The 18,863-nt window shown below is 53.0% G+C and overlaps 1 long non-coding RNA gene across 1 annotated transcript; it reads left to right on the top strand.

Moving 5' to 3' along the window:
* Positions 1-10,794: 10,794 nt before the first annotated feature.
* On the top strand, positions 10,795-12,379 carry LOC119713111 (uncharacterized). The gene is made up of 2 exons (XR_005260035.2): positions 10,795-11,598; positions 11,836-12,379. It is a non-coding gene; the product is annotated as an uncharacterized lncRNA (long non-coding RNA).
* Positions 12,380-18,863: the final 6,484 nt, after the last annotated feature.

Genomic DNA, 18,863 nt, shown 5'->3' on the forward strand with positions numbered 1-18,863 from the left:
CCAGACAAACTCTGCAAATTGTTCCCCCGTCCCAAGCCCACCCTGAAACCTTCCTCCCTGAAGCTGGGCTTGCAAACCCAGCACCTCTCCTCTCTTTTTCTCCCAAGCTCTTTCCAGCGTTGGTGCCACCAGAAGGGACAGTCCCTGGTGCCCATCACGCAGATCCTGGTGGCACTGGGACAGCTCTGCCCCAGGACCAACCCTGCAGCCCTTGCACTAATGTGACAGCAGCAGGTACCCAAGGGAGCTGCCGTGGCCACATCGGTGGGACACGGACAAGGCTCTGCTCCTGGTATCTCACCGCCCTCCAGCACTGGGTTTCCCTAAACCCCTCAACCCAACGCACCCCAAAACTTCCCAGAGTGGCTCCTCACCCCCGGATAATGGTTTGCCTGCTCAGAACAGACCCACACATCCAAGACTCCTTTTAGAGTTCAGAAACAGTCCCCAGGCCCCCAGGAGTCGCAGGAAACCACCACCACCACCATCCCCTCTGAGGAGATGGGACCCCCGGCATGCCCCCGCTATCACGGGGGGAGGCAGAGCCACAGCCCTGGGAAAGGAGCTGGAAGCTGCCGAGAGCAGCTGCGGCGCAGAGCGGTGCCAACTCCAGCTGCTTGTTAATTATGGTAACATGTTGTCTCATGTACGCACCTCCGCGAAGACGCTCTATTAGCTTGATAAGTATTTAACACTTGGCACGGGGGGGAAATTTCCACTTAGCATCCAGCAGGGCCGAGCAGCAGGGGGGCAAGGTGGCACGGGCAGGGCACCCGGAGAGGGCGCGGGCAGGGCAGGAGGCGGCACGGTCCCGGGATGGATGGGGATTAAAGGCTGCACGGGCACGGTGAGCACGGCTGGCAGGGGGATCTTGTGCACAAGCCGGGCTTTTGTAGGCTCCTGCCACCACGCTGTGTGCTTGTAGCCCTGGGCTGCCCCGGTACAAAGCCCAGGCAGTGCTACGGGCTTAATCCGCCCTGCTAATGGGTATTGTAGCTGCGGAGCCTTTCTTCGGCAGGCTTTTCTTGTTGGCTTTGCATGGCTGGCCCGCTGTGTAGCACCTATTGTGCTGGCAGGGGAGGCACTGTGCAAACACGCTTTCAGGTCCCGCTCACAAGACATCTTCATCTCCGGAGCTGCCTTCTGGTGTCAGTGTCCGGGGAAGAAGGGGACAGAGGCATCCCTGGGGACAGCGGCGTGTTCCCAGTGCTGAGGGGAATAAGAAGAGTTGGGACCCAGCCAGCAAGCTGCAAAAAAAAGAGGCTATTGTTGCAAAAGTCACCCTGTGCAAGGACATTTCGCTCCAGCATGGCCAGTTCTGTGCAGGGATGGGGGTGACCAGAACCTCCCCGTCCTCGGGGCTCATCCCAGCCCCACACGCGAGGACCACGAAGCCGGTGCCAGCCTGTCGTGCGCGCCGCGTGCCTCAGCAGCAGCACCTCCCCTCTTGGTTAGCAGGTTACATTAGCCTTTTCCATGTGTTTGAATGCAGATAAATCTTTTGTCTGCATCGAAATCAGTAATTATGAGTCAGAGTTAGCACGGAGCGGGTGAGTCAGGCGCAAAAGCATTTTTTGCCTCGTACCCTCAAGGTCTAAGATACCTCGCTCGCCTGAGCCTCCCGTGTGTGGTCTTCATTCAGGGTTTTCACAAACATCATTAGCAATCCACGAGCGGGTTCGGCAACAACCTGCAGCCAAAGCTGCCACCTCCTCTGCAGTTCCCCAGGGTGGGAAAACACCTGGGAGATGCATAGGTGGCCTTCGGCTCCGCGCTGGGGATGCAGCAGGAGGGATGCCCAGCGGGGCTGGCTCCCAGGGCCTGATGCCACGGTGAGTGCGAGCCCCAAAGCTGTTCCCTCGGATGGCCGAGCCCATCCCATTCCCAGCACCTCGCTGGGAGGTGGATGTGGGAAAAGGGCGCTCTGGTTCCGAGGCTGGGGCATCTTTCCCTTTAGCAGCACAATCCCCACTGACCTCAAGACCCCAGAACAATGATCCAGCCTCCCCAAAACACCACGAGCCCCTGCCCCAGCACCGAAGGAGGGCTCCAAGCAGGGTCTGGGGGGCACACCACAGCCTGGCAGCCTGCCCCCCCAAATCCCCCTACAGCCCAGCCTCCCTTTGGGCTGCGTGCCCCACAGCTCCCCCACAAAGGCTTGCGTTCACTTGCTCTGGAGGGCCGTGGGTTGTTAGAGGGGATGCTTTATTGACGGGTGGGGCTGGTTATAGTTGGAGGCTGTCTGCCCACTCCCTTTGATGCCCCAGCTCATCGCCTTACCCCATCTCCTCTCCTTACCCCTCTGTGGAATTTAACTCCATCCTTCCCTCGGGTGGCTGCTCCTCCTGCAAGCCAGGCTTGGGCTAGGTAAAATGTTCAAGTCCCCAGAGGTAATGGGGCTGTGGGTTAATTTATTCACCTAGATGCAAGGTGGGAGCTACCAGGCAGCAGCATCTATGCTGAGCTGGCCCTGGGATGGATCCTGTTGCTGGGACACTTGAAAAAAACACATGTGCATGGAAAATGTCACAAAATAACATCTTTAAAGGCTTTATCCCCATGAGGCTGGAACTGGCCAGTAGCTCCAAAAGTTATTAGCAGGGGGAGCACAGCCTGAGACGTCCGTGCACCCAGCTCAGTGCTGCTTGGAGAAGCCACCCCAGCGCGAGGGCTCCCTGCCCGGTGCCATGAGCCAGGGCTGCGCGTGCACGGGAGGACTCCTCCCATTCATTATTTGGGCCATGTTAGAGATAAAAACCCCGGCAGCATAACACGAGAAGGAGCCGTCAGCCTCCAGCTCTGCATCCAGGAGATTAGCCCGCTGAGCGCGTGTTTGCTTTCTTTTCCTCAAAGCACGCAAAACCCCAACAAAACAGACCTTGTTTACTGTCCGTCCTGTAAACCGCTTAGGCGGCCGGAGATGAGCTGAAAGCCCAGACAAGCCGCAGAGTTACAGCCAGCTGTGGTTTCCAGGGGCCGAGTTAGGCACCTCTGAAACCTGAGGTTCGTTAATGAAGGTGCCCGCTGAACCATAACGGGTGCGGTAATTACCCAGCTCCGGGCAGCGGGCACCTCTGCCACGGCCCCGCTGCGCACCCAGCCGAGCGAGCAGGGCAACTCCCGGAGGTGAGGGGGGAGGTTAAGGTCATTGCCCATGATGACAGGTCGACGGCTTCCTTAGGAGGCTGGGGGGAGATAAGAGACCCCAAGGGTCACCACCGATAAGAAAGGGAAAGGCTCCAGGGTCAGGGAATAATTACGTGCGAAGGGCGATGCTTCCCTCCCAAGCGCCGTGTCCGAGGACCACCAGGGACACCGAGCTGCTTGTCGGGGTGAGTTCCAGGTGAGCAGCTGGTCCCTTCCCAGTTCAGAGCAGTGGAAGGAGATGAAGGACGTGGTGTCCTCCTTATTAAGCCCCAAAGTTGATCCGAAAGTTCCTAAGTTGATCCCAGTGCCCACCCCAGTGAGCGATGCTGGGCTGTGCTGGGCGGCTGGAGCCGCGCAGAACCAGGAGCCCACAGCAGAGAAGCAAAAATGAGAGCCCACCAGGCAGGAGGACAAAGCACAGGCTCCAGGAGAGCACCACGAAGCACAGAGTGGCCTGCAGCACCTTTGCAGGGGTCCTGTGGACCCTCTCCAGTGAGAGCCCCGAGGTGTCCTCCTCCCCCTGTCCCCAGTGCATGGCCCTGACGGGCGGACGTCATCGCCTCACCAAGGAAACACTCGCTGGGAGCTTTTCACACCTGGTTTTGTCTCTTGAAGTTTCACACCAGTGAATAACTGTGACCTCAGGAGGGGAGTGCATCAGCTATATTTCCCAAATATCAGCAAATTGTGTGAGAGAAAGAGATATGCTAAGGGGGCAGACTGCTCAAACCATTACCATCCTTCTTAGTACCACTTAGCTGAACCGTTAAAAAGATCCAGGGCTCCCAAAGACAATTAAGCTCAAGGGAAGCCATAAATCTCAATAAACATCAGGCCAAGTTTTCTTCACTGCTTGAAACAACAGATATAATTTCATTGGTTACTGAGCTCATGCTCCCAAAGGGATTTCAGATAAAAAGCCACTTATTCAAAACACCAAACCCAGGCTTCTCCTGTCTCTCAGGCTACCGAGGGGTCAGATTTCCCAGCATGGGAACATGTGCCCCGCGGTCTGCAGAGGTGGAGTTTGACTGCAGAAAACCTTTGCAGATTTATGGTGTCTGCAGCACGGCGCTGCGACCCGGCACCGAGGTCAGCGGCAGGCACCTGCGCGCTAAGGTGGCCCTGCCTGCGGGGACACAGGGGGGAGACGTGGGCTGCTGGAAACAGCTTTCTGCCCACGTCATCGTCATGGGCGAGCTGGGAGGGTTGGCAGGACACGGGCTGGTCAAGGAGGATCTCTGCTCTGGGCTGCATGCGTGGTCCAAAGGCTGAGGTCTTCTTGCATGGCCACAGCTGGAATCTGGAGGACATGGTGCATCTCCAGGCTGTGTGCAGCTCTGGTCTCCTTATCCCCCATGTACTCTGGGTCATTTATTTAGGCTCCCCAAGTACATCAGCTCTCCTTGCTGCTCTGGGGGAAAACCAGCAGCTTGTCCTCATGTTGGTTATCCAGCCCATGAGCAGCCACCCCTGTCCATGTCCTCTTCCCTGCAGACATCAGAGCATCCAAGCCCATGCCAAGGAAGCACACACCAGCCCGAGGAGCCTGCACACCAGCCCTGGTGGATTTTTTCCAGCAGGTTTTGCGTGTCCAGGGCTTGTCCCCCAATTTTGACAGCTCTCTGCAAGGTCGCTCCATTCGCCGAGAGCCGCTTCCTTGTGCTTTGATTTAAGTTCTCGCATGCTTCTTGTATTGATTTCTCTCAGATGTATTTTATGGGGAATAAGCACTCAAACCAGAAGGCCGGGACCTCCTGCCTTGTGCACAGCATAGTAATGGATGAGCTCCTTCTCGCGCTCGCTCACCCTCCCTCCCTTTCTCCCCGCTTCTCTCACCTTTTATTTAATCCAAATCCCAACGCACTGGGGTGAAGGATGGCAAACGCACAGGCACGTGAGGTTTCTCTCCCCCGGATACTCAGTGCAGTGAGCCAAGCAGGGGATATTTTAGGAGGGCTGCTTTTAGATGCAACAAGAAGCTCTGCTGCCAGCTAGGGCTGCAGATGGTTTTCCCCTTGCAGAGGTGGCATCAGCTCAATGCCAGCACCCTGAGCACCCATGGGTCCTGTTGTCTCCTGGTCACAGAGGAGGGCATTCTCCCTGCTCAGCCTCGAACCTGGCAAAAACCCCGGGGATTTGCTCATCCTCTGGTGGTCCCCATGGCTCTAACCCAGCACTGCTTGGAGAGCCTCAGGAAGCATTAAGAAACGCATCCAGTAACAGTTTGTACTCCTTAATAACTCGTGTCAAAGACACCTTGTCATTATTTAGAGCTTAAAAGCTAAAGAGCGCGGAACCAACTCAAACCTAAGCTTTTCTCCCCGGGCCATACCCACGCTACTTTACCCTCACTGTGATTCAGAAGTGTAAGCAGTAGGGATTTGGTCCTCACACTTTTTTTTTCCCTGCTCTCTGCGGAGCCAACCTCAGACCAAATGCATCAAAACATCTCAGGAATGGCTTTTCTGCCCGCAAAACCAGAGGCAGCCTTGGCCCTGCAGTGCTGGCATCCCCCTTAAAATCCAGGCTCGGAGGAGCCCCAAGGTGTCCCCTTTAGGAACAGCACGTTGCAGGGAACAAAATACCTCAACAAACCGAGGGAAGTTCTCTCCCGTGTTAGTAACCCAACTGTCCGTGAGCTGTACTGCTAGCATCAGGTTTCCCAAAATCCCGAATCCAGCCTGCTGAAATAATGACACTGTTATAAAAGTGAGGGATTCATAAACCCTCCGCAATATATTTCCATTTGACGTTGTAAGCCTAGCTGAGGAGTCAGAACTTGGAAGGCAGCCTCCTCTCTGTACACAGGAGGAATAAAAACATTATTATTGTTTTTCTCAGTGAACTGCAAAGCCTGTTTTTAAATGAAACCTGAGCTTCCCATCTAATCACGTGCTTCCAGGAGCTCGAGCTCTCGGAAGCCCAAATACTTTGAAACTCTGGATAAGACCATTAGAGTTGCTTAATTTCCTTTACGTCCATCTGTTTCAGTTCAGCTTAGTTGCTTCTGTCCCAGACAAGACATTTGGCTCTTCTAAATAAATCTTATAGCCCATTTGGATTAAAGACTTTCTGATGCAGCCTCTGAATATAATCCCTCTGATTTGCATCTCAAAGAAATTGAGTTAAAACCAAGTAAGAACCATACGCGGAGCGCTCGGGATCACTAGGGTATGCGAGCACTCACGAGGTCCCATATGGATAAAGGCCCTTTTGTTTTTAATTTCTCATGAACTCCCCCGGTCCTAGGGCCCTGCTCACACCAGGCACGCTCCGGGGCTTTCGGAGCAGACAGGGCGAGAACACAACCGACTGCTTCTGCTCTTGTCCAAGGCTCGAGCTTTGCACCCGAGAAACCGAGAAGGCTGCAGGGAAAGTGCGAGACGCGGCGAGGAAGTCGGGGGCAGCAGATGCCACCGCAGTGACAGCTGAAGGTGAGCAACAAATAACATCGGGGCCGGATCGGGTCGGGTGTTTGGCTGCTCGTTAGCTCTTAGTGGGTGCTTTTCACATCAAGGGAGATCTGAGAGCCCATGCTCGGAGAACAGCACAACGTGCTGGCGAGCACCACGCGGAGCGCATCGATCATCTGAAGAGGCGGCACCGACAGTGGTCCTCGCCGTGCTTTCCCGAGGCTGCTCAGTGCCTGGAAATGTTCTTTTTTATTTATTTATTTTATTAATTTTTTATTTTTTTTTTAGGAGATGCCTGGGTCACGGGATGCCAGGGTGCTATTCCTGGCCGTGACACGGTTGCCTCCCTTCGCAGGCGGGTCCTTTCCCCTTTCCGTGTCCCAGGGTACCTGTCTGCGAAACCCGCCTTGCGAAACGGCTGAAACATGCCCTGAGATTCCCCAGATAAGAAGATCCAGCCGAGGGCTGCTGCTGTCTTTATCTTGGCAGCAGCCCAGGTGCTCCCAAGCTGCAATAGATGCTGCTGATGTCCCACCAACTCGCCTCGCAGGCTTTAATCAGAATGCGGAGGGGCCTGTGCTGGGAAGGGGTGGGAACAGCCACTTCCCCACTTATAAAGCAGTAAAAATCCCCAGAAGGAAAAAAGTTATATAATCATTAAAAAAATTAAAAGTTGCACCACCACCAGGACTGGTGCTCCCCCAGTTCCCACCAGTAGGAATCCCACAGCACTGGGGGTGAGCCTGCAAGCCAGCAGGGTGCAGCGCCCCAGCACTGGGGGCTCTCCGGGGTCTTGGGGTGCCCCCATCCAGGAGCTGCCTTTAGGGCTGAAAACAAATTGACTGATGGGTCCTCATGGTGGTGACAGCACAGCTTTGACACCTCACAGTGGGACAGAGCCATGCAAACAGCAAGGTAACCCAAAGAAAAGGGATGGGCTCAACATATGGGTGAGCCCCAGAGCACCCTCCCCAAGCCCCCACCGCTCCTGCCTCTGCTCTGGGATGGGGCACTGAGTCACAGAGCAGGTAGGTGGCTTGGATACCAGCCCCACAGCTCACAGGGCTTACATCAGAGGATTAGAGACACAGCAGGGTACAGGCAGGAATCCCAGGTGCCGGGGCAAAGCAGACACCCACGCTCCTAATGATGATAATAATTAATCATAGGGGAGGAGGGGACACTGCAGAACTGCCCCAGCCTGAACCTTCACCCACAAAAACCTCATTTTTTCTGGATGCAGAGAGCCTCCCTTGCTTACCATTGAGGCACACAGAGTCCAGCCAAGCTGCACCAGCACAGACCATCAGTGCCTCAGCTCTGAGGACATTACAGAGCCATTAAAGCCAAATTCATTTCCACAGCTGAAACCAACTACCCGTAATACAGTATCTCTTGCAGCTGTGGTTCAGCGTGGCACCTGAGAGCTGCGAGGTTAATGACACAGGGCTGTCAGCAGCCTTAATTATATTCCCATTTTTCCAGGCCCTGATTAGCTTTAGAGCTCATCTGGTGTCAGAAATTTGGTGCCTAAGCTTTGACAAAAGTGTTTCATTATTACTTAATAAACGGGCAAAAAGGGAGTGCACGTCCTTAAGCCCTGGCTTGTAAAAGCTTCCTTTTTTATTATTATTTTTTATTTAACCTCACAAAAGCTCCCCTGCCCTGCTCTGCCACCCTGTGCTGACCTGCCAGGAGCCCCCACGCTGGGATGCTGGTGGGGCCCCCCCAGTGCCTCCAGCCCCCCATATCAAATCCCCCCCAGTGTGCTGTGCTGAGCTGGGAGCCTGCTGCTCCCCGTCAGCTGACGGCCAATTAATAAGCATCATTTATTACTGTTATATCGCCTCTAAAGTGGGCCAGGTGTTTGCATAAAAAAAAAAAAATTAAAAAATCAAGAGATTTAAAAATAATAATAATAAAAGCACAAGCTTCGAATCCAAGCTCCAAATGGCTTAAAATCTAAAGCAGGGCTTAGGTTGTTCTTGAGATTCAATTTCCTCCAGCCCTCAGTGAAGTTAATTAACTCGAATATTAATAATCGTGGTGAGAAGGAGCCTGTAGCTTTTCGCTCCATCCCGACGAGCCCAGCCTGCCCTCTGCTCCGTCACAAACCCCGCTGCTGAACCGCTCCCTGCCCTTGCTCAGCCCCTCGAAGGCAGGTCGGTGCCCAGCTCCTGGTGGCTTCCCCCCTTGTAGCTCCTAGCCCGTGGCCCTTTTTCCTTCTGCAGGAAATTCCTGGGGTGAAATCAGGGCAGACAAGCACAAAATATCCTGCCTGTGCCCACACGGCTGGGTGAGGCGCTGAAAACCGAGGGGTGGCTCTCCAGCATCATCCCCAAAAGTCCCCCCCGGATTTATGGGCACCTCTGGCTGCTTCTCCACTGCTTCTCTGAAGCCTGGACTGGGCCAGCCTGGAGATTATGGGCTGGATTTATGGTCCTGCTTTGCTGTTAGTCTCTCTCTCTGGGCTTGGCCACGTTCATGGCTGTTGCCTGCGATCAAGGACGCTCCCGGTGCCGATATCCTTGACCTGTGATCAGCCAGAGCCACGGAAGTTTCCAGCAACCTAAGCCACTTAATATTTAACTTCTGTGGTAGCTTCTGGAGAGCGATGCGATATAATTTTGGCTTTGCAAAGACAACTTGGCTCAAAGGAGCTGACTGCAAATCATTAGCGGGACTGTTCTCACCCCGGCTCCTCGCTTTTTAATTGCCAAGCAGAGCGGCATGAAACGTTCGTAGCAAAAAGCTGCGGCCACACAGAAATCCGCCTCATTTGAGGCTGTGCTCCAGCAGAGCAGCGTGTGATGGGAACCAGGTTGATATTAACAGGGCCACATCCAGCGTCTGCAGGGGTGCGAGGGCTGGAGCTGGGTTCAGGAGTCCTCCAGGGTCTGGAGATGGATGAGGAGCAGCGATGACTTTTAAAGAACGGCCTCAGCTCAGCAGAAAGCACCCGAGCAGGAGGGATGGGGCATTTTTGGCACAGCCCCACTGCCATACCTACTGCTCTGTGTGTGTCTGCCCTGCCTGGCCTTGTCACTGCAGGCTGAGCACACCGAAATGGGCTCCTCTAGGTGGGGAGCACGGGGACGGGCGCTGACTTCTGCTTGGAAAAATCACAGCTGAAACCCACCCACCTCCTTCCCCTCCCCTTCCACCTCCCTCCCACTTGAAGAAAACATTGCTGGCTTTGGGGACGCAGCCAGCTGGAGCAGACACGACCTCCCTCGGTGGCTGAAGCTGTCCTGCAGCGAGGTGCCTTGTCCCACCGTGGGTCCCAGCGAGCAGGACAGGACTTTGGCCCCGCAGCACCCAGCCAGGCACGGGTCAGCCAAGCGCCCGCCGCCCTCTCCCTGGCAGGGCCGGGTGGCAAAGGGCGAGCAGCAAGGCTGGCTGCTCACTGTGCCGAACCCTCCCAGGCTAATAACTGCATTAATTAGCACACACGGCTCCTTCTGCCCACTGTAAATCTCCATTAGCCATAAACTGGAAGGGCCATAAAAGGGAGTTTACGACGAACCCACAAGGCGATACGTGGTTGAATCCTTCGCTCCGCCGCAGTTGGCAATAAAGCCTCCTTTTATTGTAGCATATACCCTGCCCTCGAGATAACGTACAAGGCCCAGGGCTCCTCGAAGGGATGATGCAGGGCCATTTGTTGCACTTTGATTTGCTGCGGAGCCGGGTGGAGGTGGGAGAGCGCCGGGATCCGGCTGGCACAGCCCTGAATCACCGCCGCGTGCAGCACGGCGGGGAGAGAGCCCCTGAGATCCTACATCATAAACGTTGCTCTGCCCTGCGGGGGAGAAAACTCTAGTAAACAGTAAATAAAATTAAAAAAAAAAAAAAAAAAGTTCTCTGTTGATTAAGAAACCCAGCGAAATCTGTCCTATGAGAAGTCAGTTCTCAGGCAGCAATGTGCTGGGGTGGTGTGATGTGCAGGGGTTAATGTTTAAGCTTCTGTTTTTGTTTAGAGTAGTCAGCAGCAGATAATGCTGTATATCCTCAAAATAGGCACGGATCCATTGAGAGGCACGAGGTCCAGGCCATGAAGAGATTTGCAGGCTTCAAAGTCCCAGGCAGGCCAGTACAAAACAAAACAAAAAATAATAATAATAAATTTAAAAAAAAAAAAAGAGAGAGAGAGAGAAATTACCAAAAACAAAGTAGGAAAGCAAGGAAAGCTGGATATTTGCAACCTGTGGGGTACCAAGGGACCCAGCCAGCCCAGCCCAGCAGTACCAGTAAAGATCCCCTGTTCCCTGCTTGCCCCCTAGCAAAATTTGTTTTGCCGGGGGGAAAATATCACCCTAACCTGCCCAGGCTCAAGGGGCAGCACACTTTTAACCCCCCTACACCCATTCCTGATCCTTGTCTTCCTCCTGGGCGATGCATTCAAGCCCTAAAATTGGAACTTGAAGTCCTCGGGCGTGCAGAACCCTCCAGGAGGCAACAACACGCTCATTAATTCAAGCTCAGACTAAGGCTGCTGTAGACACGGGTATGAAATCATCAGTTTTATTTAGTTCAGCGGTTAGGTATGATTGTTCTGAACTGCGATTCAACCCTGTTCTCTTATATATCTGGCAGTGTTAAAAGTAACAAGTCTATCACCTCTGGAGCCATTTCTCTGTCGTTCGCATCCTTGCTGGAGCTGCAGTGTTTAGCTGGAGGGCTTCATCTCTTCGAGACAGCCACCTGTCAATTATCTGTCTCCTCCATAAATAAAATAAACGCTCAGTGACTTTTTTTTTAATACACAAAAAGCAGCTGTCCCTCCGTGTTTGCAGTAAGGCTGGTGGCACTGCGTTAGGAGGAGGTAAAGCGATGGGCTCCATCACTGCAGTTAGGGCTTTGCATTAAGCTGAATGAAATTCAGCTGCGTGGCATCCCCTCACACCACTCCCTTTATGCTGGCTGGCACTGCCAGGAGGAGATTTCCATTCTCCCTGTACACACGGATGGTTGTCGAGCTCCAAAACCAGACCCACCATGCACAGACCCACCACTGACAGCCTCTCTTGCCCAGGTCTCTCCCCATTTAGATCCTTTCCCAGTTGGGTTTGCAAGCCGGAAGCACTGTCAAACTCAAAGGGAGAAAAAATAACATGCTGGGAGACTCCACGAGCACCAAATCCCTGGGCCTGGCTTTTTCAAGATGAATATTCCGCAGAGAAATTACTCATTGTTTTTTTTTGTTTGTTTTGTTTTGTGTTTTTTTTTTGTTTTTTTTTTGTTTTTTTTTTTTTTTGTGGCTGATTTACAGAGACAGAGAAAGAAAAGAAACTGATGCAACAGAAGATCTTCACCACACCATCTGAGCAATGCACCTCGCTCCTGATCCGTGACACCCAGCCTGCTCGCTCCATTCCTGCAGCGAGACCCAGCGCAGGCTCTGAATTCACTGCAACCAAAAGGTCTGCGAGAAAGGCTCCGAGACAACCCCAAACCACCCTGTATGGACACGTGGGCTTTGGGGAAGATGGGAAGCCTGGCGAGGCCACCCCAGGAACCTGCAGGTGGCTTCGGATGGGACCTTTGGTCTGTGCTGTGCCCCCTGACACAACCAGGTCCTGCAGGGCTGCTCCTGCTCCTGAGTGCCCGGTAGGCAGCGGGGCTGTAACAAACATTACTCATCCACAGCCAGTGCTCACCAGCTCCAGCTTCTCGCAGTCGTGCATGACGCATATGTTTACCACCAGTGGGAGGGTTTTTTTATATATGTATTTTTTTTACTGCAGTAAAGTGTCCCTGTTCCTGAGGACAGAGGAATGATTACCCACCGCTTTCATGGTATAATAAAGAGCATATGTTGTACCCTGCATAAATTTAGCTTCTGATCTGATGAGCAAGGATTTTTTTTTTTCCCCTTCTCTGCTCCTAAATGTATAGATGAGTGCTTACATTCGTCCCTAATGGGAGCGGGGAAGGGGGATGCTAAGCATGGATAGCGCACACAAGCACACGGCCACATGCGCGCACGCGTATGGAGCTAGCAAAACGCGGAGGCTTTCTAAACCTACCCAGCAATCCCGCACTAATCTGCTCAGTCGCAGTCACAAATATAACTCAGGGACAATAAATAAGCTAACAGGAGTTAAATAAGTTCAGCTTCTTAACCTTTGGACAGATCAATCCACATGTTATCTCATTTCTCCCCGGTCCCTCTCCATCCCCCTCGTCTTGTCCCCTCCTTCTCCTGATCCTCCCTCGCCGGGCAGATTGGCAGCGGGGCAGGCAGGCAGACGGGAGGCAGGGAGCTGGAACCACAGCGGAAGACCCGGCTCTGTAAAAAAATCACTAACCACTTCCTTTCTGAAAATTGACTTGGTATGTGTGTGTGTGTGAAGCAATGGGGCTTCGCTGCCTGCTGCGCGCCCCAAGCCTCCCTCCAGGAGGACAGGCAGCACTCAGAGAGCAAGTGTTTGCCATCTGGGGTTAAAAAGGGCCCAAAGGAGTGATCTGCAAAAGACCCTTTGATTCCCACAGTCACTAAAGGATGCTCAGCCCTTGCGGAGGGTTTTGAGCTCCAGACCCAGCTCTGGCCACGGTCCCCGCCTGTCTCTGCCTGCTCTCCCTCTCTGCCAGCTGGGAATAAAATCCCCCAGGTGCCTGGGAGCTGAGGTCTGCAGGATGCCTGGTCCTGTGTGTGCTAGCAGGGTGTTGGTCGCCTCTTCCTGCCCCTCGCCGTGACTCATTTGCTGCTATGAAAATGTACTCATCGGGAAAGTACGATGTGGCCAGGAGCATCTCAGCAAGATGCCACCCAGCAGATGCCACGCTGCAAGGAGGCAGCAGGTGAATCTGCACGCCTCAGCGCATCCTCATGCCATGTGCACCCACCCAAGGCACAAGTCTTCCCTCCCAGACAGACCCCCAGGTCCCTCAAGAACGAGGCATCCCCAGCATCATCACTGCTGCCATCTCACAGCCCAGGCCAGGGTCTTTTTGGGTCTTTTCCAAGAAAATCAGTACATGCAGCCCCCTTTTGTGGGGGCCTGCTGCCTCCGAGCTGGGAAAAAAAGAAGCTGCTTTCCAGCCCCCCGCCCTCAGAAGACGAGTTGGAGGAAATTAGCGATGATGCACAACTGAAAAAATTGAATTGTTAGAGCAAGTTCAAAGCCGAGCCAGTCCGGAGACATCTGCACACCACATGCCAGGCTCAGCCAAACGCTCGTAAATCCTTCCAGGCTGGCACCAGTGGAAGGGAGCTCGCGAACCGCCCAGCCCCACCGGGAGAGCTCCCAGGGCTCCTGCTTCCGAGACGGCCGAGGCTTCCCCGTGGAAAGAAGAGGCAGTCGAAGGCACGAGAGAGGGAAGAAAAACAACGCCGGGGAAAACGTTGAGCCATTCGTTTTGTAAATGATTATTGCTCTACTTACCAGAATGTTGTGGCCATTGAAAAGAGCGTTTTCTGATTCAAACACAGATTTTCAGCAAACACGGGGATGTTAGGACAAATATGATAAAAATCTTTATACAATGGGAAGGCAACTATGAATTAAAATGGCAGAGAAAAATGGAGGCAAGAGGCCAATTTTATTTCTGGAGAAAAGGCCATTTTTTCAATAAAAATAAAAGAACCTTCCCAGGTGAAAAATGTCACTCCCCTTTAACAGAGATCAATAACGTGATACGATCGGTCTGCTCATGCCGGCTGCCGCTGATCTATGGCTGTTTGCAAAAGGCTTTCATTCTGCTTGTCTTTACAATTCAGCTAATAGTAAAAAACTTCAGAGCGTTAGAAAGAGAAGTGGGTAAACGACCCAGGAGTCAAAGGTGGAGGAGCCCTGCACCTGAACGGCCTCAGGATGCTCACGCTGGAGGAGGGGATGCCAGCCAGGATGGTAAAACCCCATCTCGCCAGGGCTCAAAGGGAGATTTGCAACATGATCCATGCCTCCAACAGAGGCAGGATCCCACCCGCTGTGTTTTTTCCAAGTTTTTGTGTCATCCTCAGCCCCGTCCTGCTGAATTTTGTAGCTGAGGAAACGCCACGCACAGCAGCAAGGTCGTTCTAGGAAATGTTGAGGGTTTACCTTCAATAAGCACAAGTATCACTTCTGAAAAATGCAGTCGTCCCTGCGATACGTGGTTCCTCTGCCTTCAAGAGCTTCCCTTGGAGGAGCAGAAAGCGTGCCACCGATGGGTCACCTTGCCCGGGCTCTCTCAGATATTTGGGAAATGCCACACAGGCAGGGTGCTGCATTGCATCCCTGGGGCTTAATGAACCCAGCCAAAGCTCCGGCTCCCACCCACACACCCACCCCTGGCTGTGCCGCAGCCAGATCTCACCGCAAACATCACTTTCTAGAAAAAAAAAAAAGAGGTTAAATGCAGTCTAAATGCATAACCAGCCCTGTGCCTACCAGACGGCTGCTACACGTGGAAAGGGTGCGTGGCCTTCAGGTTCAGGATGCCAAGAGCCCCTATAAGAGGAGCAGCGTGGGAAGAGATGGGGACTGCTTTCTCACAAATAACTACCCTCTAGGGACAGTAATCAAGCTTTTGGCAGAGCAACGAGCCACCACACCCCTGGTTTGTGATCCCCTCTGCTCTGCTGGGTGCTTCCTCGTGGCCCACCCCACCAGCCCTGAGCGCGCCCCGGTCTGTGGCTAAGCTCCTGGAAGAGGATTTCCCCAGGCACCATGAAGAACACCAAAGAAACCCAAACAAATCAAAATCTGCTCTCAGCACCCGAAGCACTGCCGCTTGCTGGCAACAGGAACCGGGGGCAAGCAGCAGGGCTGGGGCTGGCCCCCGGGGACCCCGTGCCCCCCAGGTGTGCTGCGCCTCCTCCCCGGCAGGAGTTTCGCACAGACCTCAACCCAGGGCTGTCGGAGAGCCCTTTGCAGAAGTTCCTCAGAGCTCAAGGACCCCCATGGGGATGCTCGAGACCAGACTTTCCTAAAGCGCTCAGCGCACACCTCATACGCTCTGCTTTTTGGAAACTCTGACACACGCGGCCCATAGCTCTAGACGTTGCTGTCTCATACACGTATGGCTGACTCAGATATATATATGACTGGCTTAACATACTTCCCTTTCTTCCTCCCCTCCCCTCCCTTCCCCTCCCCCCTCGGAGTTTTGCATGTCTGAAGCTGTTTCAGATAAAAGATACCAAAAATGAAAATGCATTTGGGATGTCTGGGAACTGAAAAGTCAGACTGCGAGAAAACCAGACGGGGTTAGAGACCCAAATCCCTGTCTCCTGCCAGACATCCTAACCCTCTGCCAACTGCAGGTTCCGAGGCTCCATTTGCTCCGCGGCAGCAGCGGCCGTGGCCGGAGCTATTCCAGAAGTGTATTCCATCAGCGGTAATGGGTCTTTCCTCATAAGCTGTGTTTTCATAGTAAATCTTCAGTCTTACATTGCATTACAGAGTTCAGCTGCCGCTAATCCTTAAAAACAATTCATTTCCAACTGCAAAGTGCAATAAAGAAAGGATAATCACTATTAATATTAGTTATTGTTATTGATTTCAGCTTTAAAGAATTGATTTTCAGTCCCGGCCGCATTTATGAGTCTCTTTGCTGAAGATGCATATACAGGGCCCACCACTATTTTTAGATCCTTGCCCCAGCTCCCGGCCACGGCCACGATGGGAGCGAGGGAGGATGATGCAGAGGGCGATGGGGCAGCTCTGGGGACAGCCCTGCCACCCTGCCTCTGTGGGGACGTCCCCAGGGCTTTGTCCCTCTCCCCAGCCCCGGGGATGCTCGCCTTGCCCAGGGGCTGGTGCAGCTCTGCCAAAATCACGCTCAGCAGCCTCCAGGCGCGTGGCCGGGGATGCAGGGCGAGATCCCACAAACCGGCCTCGCAGGCCAGGCTTGCTGGCTCGGATGCAGCCCCGAGGTGGGAGGTTTGTCCCACGGGGTGGGAGGTTTGTCCCACCGGGGGCTGTTTCCCAGCCCCAGGGGTGCAGAGGGCTCCTTGTTGCAGTGAGTGCACCCCACATCAGTCACCCCGCTGACCCGCAGCCCATCCAGCCACTGCTTTCACTCCATCTCACCCCAGCACGATGCTGTGAGTCGATGCCCTCGTGGAGGAACAAGACTCACCTCTCTTCTTTCTGACTAACCCAAAGAAACCTGAAATGCCTCTGCTTGGAGGAGAAAATCAGTGGGCGAGCTCCCCGGGGCAGGGCGCAGGACACCGACCTTCCTGCGGCACAGGCACAAGCCCTCCTCCTGAAATCCACCTCAGCACGTGCACACAGAGCAAAACACGGGGATTAAAAAGGAAAGCACTACTGCTTTCCATCCCTACGATACCAGCGAGTCTGCCAAATCCTTCCTGAGCTGTAAACTCAGCTTTAAACTCTGCTAATGAGGATGGCTTTGCCTGGAGTCTCTCTGCTCCTCACTCCACCCAGAGCCCTCGCAGGAGAGCTTTGCAGCCCCTCTAAAATACAAAGAAAAAATAATAATAAAAAAGGCTATGGCACAAGCAACCCCCTCATGCCAGGGGAAGCTCATCCCTTGTGCTCCCAGGAGCATTGTGTTGTGAAAGGAGAGTGTCTGGGGGGGCCAAAACAGAGGTCGCTGAAATGTGTGTAAGCTCCCCAAAACGGCCAGCGTGTGCCAACGGGGTGCCAAGGCGGGAACCACGTTGCTGGTTGTGGCTGGAAGACAGCCGTGGGGGTGCTGAGAGGAAGAGAGAGAAATATTTCACTTCCCCGTTTTGAAGGCGCCAAGTGGGTGGTTGGTTTTGAATCGGTGCCTTGCTTCAGAAGTCACCAAGGTTTTGTTTCAAGGGGATAAAAGTTAAGAACCTCAAAAGCAGGAAGAAAGGGTTTGGTTTTTTAATACAGCAAAATGTTTCAGCGGGCTTGAAATGAAAAGGTCTTCAACGTGTTGCTTCAGGAAGAAATTCTGGAAATTTTATCAATTCCTGTCAACCTGCAGCAAACCCTACTCCTCTTGCCAGTTGTTTGCAGATGACAGCACATAAAAAAAAAAATCCATAAGTAGTCAGTTCTCTTGTCTTTGAGCTTTAAAAAGCCTCCCTCTGAACGCTTTGACTATAATCCGGTGAGGAAATGGGAATGAAACCAGGATAAAAACCCTTAGCCCAGACTGCAAAATAATTAAATGAGCATTTAACCAAGATCATCATTTTCCACCATTTTTATTTATATGCTAGATTGGATACGATGGTCTTGAATATTGTTCCATGCTATTACTGTGCTATAAATTATTTGAGGAAAGCACAGCAAGGCATCATAGTGTAATATATTTTTATAGTGCCATAAAGTAATTACTCACCAGACAACAAAATCCTACAGAAGTGACATATTTTATGCTTAAATTATAATTACATTAAAAGTGTCTCTTCCATTAGATGTTTATAGGGCGCACATGATTGCTGTTGGCCAACCTGCAAACAAAGACGATCTCACATGCAGAGCAGGGAGATGCAGCTAAGAAATATTCCCAGAGTTTGGGCATTTTCAGAATGTTTCTGGCAATTTTTTTACCCGTCGGTAGCTGTTTTTTGGGCTGAGTTCCCCTGCTGCCTGGCTGAGCCTGTAGATGCAGTCCCACCTAGGAAAGCAATGCGAAGGATCGGTGTCCCATGAGCTGGGGTTTTTTGCCTTCTTGTTTTTTGCCTTCTTTTGCCTCTCCTGGAAATGAGGAGTGGGTAAATTTCCCAAGGGAACATTCGCACTCCTACAGCCTCAGCCACAGGGAAGCTACAACTTCTCTTAATAGCAACACAAGCCATCTTCTTCCCAAACCATTTTTTCCATTAATCTTGCAATGTTCTGGGCTCTAATTCTGTCCAGAGCAGAAAATAACATCCTGAAATTTGCACTTCAAGCCAGGGGTGCCTCTTCTGCAGTGGGAAGAGCCCAGAGCCATGAGTATTTTCCCTTGAAACTGGATGGGCTTCAGCCCACAAGAGAGGTCTACATCACTCCAAATGGGGTGCAGGGATTTTTCTTCGATTGTCTGGTTTTGGTTAAAACTGGCCACAGAGCCTAGGGCAGCCACGCAGGGAAGGGACTGCCCCCAAGCTCTGCAGTTAACAAGAAGATGGGGTGGTTTCTCCAAGGATGCTCCAGGAGTGAGAAGAGCAATGGGGCAGTGATGGTCCCACGGTCATCCACCTGCCAGGACGCCCTCCTGGGGGCAGAGCCAGGCTCAGAGGTGAGGCCATGAGGGAGCAAATGTCCACACCTCCTGAGGGCATGCCATGTGCACCGCAGTCATTGCTGGTGGGAGCAGAATGGCTTTGAGTCTGCAAGGAAATGGCTCGTGTGGTTTCAGCCCAACTTCTCCTGGAAGGAG

Source organism: Anas platyrhynchos, chromosome 18, assembly GCF_047663525.1.
Source record: "Anas platyrhynchos isolate ZD024472 breed Pekin duck chromosome 18, IASCAAS_PekinDuck_T2T, whole genome shotgun sequence".
Taxonomy (NCBI): Eukaryota; Metazoa; Chordata; class Aves; order Anseriformes; family Anatidae; genus Anas; species Anas platyrhynchos.